Raw genomic sequence first — 1,718 nt, 5'->3', positions numbered from 1 at the left:
GGCTTTATAGAATGCTTCATGTGCTTCACTTATATCATTTGAAGTTTGGATTGCATGTTTCTCTTCACATAGAAAACCATTATTTGTAGAATGCTCTTTTGATTCACTTATATTTGTTAGATCATGATATTTTGTAGAAAGAATTAAGCTCTCATGCTTCACGTATATCTATTTAGAGAGTCAAAAGGAATTGGTCAATTGCATGGTTAGTCATAAAATCCTACATAAAACTTATGGATCACTGAATATGATATGTTTGATTCCTTGCAATAGTTTTGCAATATAGAGATGGAATATGTGGGAGGTACTAGTAAACGGTTGTGTTTAGTAAGAATATTGGTGTTAAGGTTTGTGATTCCCGAAGCATGCACGTATAGTCTCTTGTTATGCTATGATGTTGGAGCATGATTTATTATTGATTGTTTACCTTATGAGTGGCGGTCGGGACGACCGATGGTCTTTTCCTACCAATCTATCCCCTAGGGGCATGCGTAGTAGTATTTTGCTTCGAGGGCTAATAAACTTTTGCAATAAGTATATGAGTTCTTTATGACTAATGTGAGTCCATGAATTATACACACTCTTACCTTTTCGCAATTTGCTAGCCTCTATGGTACCGTGCATTGCCCTTTCTCGCCTTGAGACATGGTGCAAACTTCGCAGGTGCATCCAAACCCCGTGATATGATACACTCTATCACACATAATCCTTATTATATCTTCCTCAAAACAGCCACCATACCTACCTATTATGGCTTTTCCATGGCCATTCCAAGATATATTGCCATGCAACTTCCACCGCTTCCTTCTGATGACTTGAGAATTCATTGTCATATTGCTTTGCATGATCATATAGCTGACATAGTAGTTGTGGCTCAACCACCGTTCATCATTTTTCATACATGTTACGCTAGATCATTGCTAGAGGCATTCATATAGAGTCATACTTTGTCATAGGTATCGAGTTGTAATTTTTATTTCTTTTGACTTATAATGAAATATAAGTGTGATGATCATCATTATTCATTTTTAGAGCAGTGCTCTAGTGAGGAAAGGATGATGGAGGCTATGATTCCCCCACAAGTCGGGATGAGACTCTGGACAATGAGAGAAAAAAGAAAAAAAGAAAAAGAAAAAAAGGAATGAAAAAAAGAAAAATAAATAAATAAAAAAGAGAGAAGGGGCATTGTTAGTATCCTTTACCACACGTGTGCTTCAAAGCAGCACCATGTTTTTCATATGGAGAGTCTCCTATGTTTTCACTTTCATATACTAGTGGGAATTTTTGATTATAGGATTAGATGCACACCCACTTAGTTTTCATATTGAGCTTTCATACACTTATAGCTCTTAGTGCATTCATTGCATGGCAATCCCTACTCCTCATGTTGATATCGATTGGTGGGCATCTCCATAGCCTGTTGGTTAGCCGCGTCGATGTGAGACTTTCTTACCTTTTTGTCTTCTTTATATTTACCCCTATCATCATACTCTATTCCACCCGTAGTGCTATATCCATGGCTTGCGCTCATGTATTGCGTGAGAGTTGAAAAAGCTGAAGTGCGTTAAAAAGTATGAACCAATTGCTCGGCTTGTCATCGGGGTTGTGCATGATAAATACTTTGTATTAAGAAGGCAGAGCATCACAAGACTATATGATTTTCTAGGGATAGCTTTCTTTAGCGTTGATATTTTGAAAGACATGATTGTTTGTTGGGA

This window comes from Triticum aestivum, chromosome 4A (assembly GCF_018294505.1).
Source record: "Triticum aestivum cultivar Chinese Spring chromosome 4A, IWGSC CS RefSeq v2.1, whole genome shotgun sequence".
Taxonomy (NCBI): domain Eukaryota; kingdom Viridiplantae; phylum Streptophyta; class Magnoliopsida; order Poales; family Poaceae; genus Triticum; species Triticum aestivum.
This window is presented reverse-complemented; position numbering follows the sequence as displayed.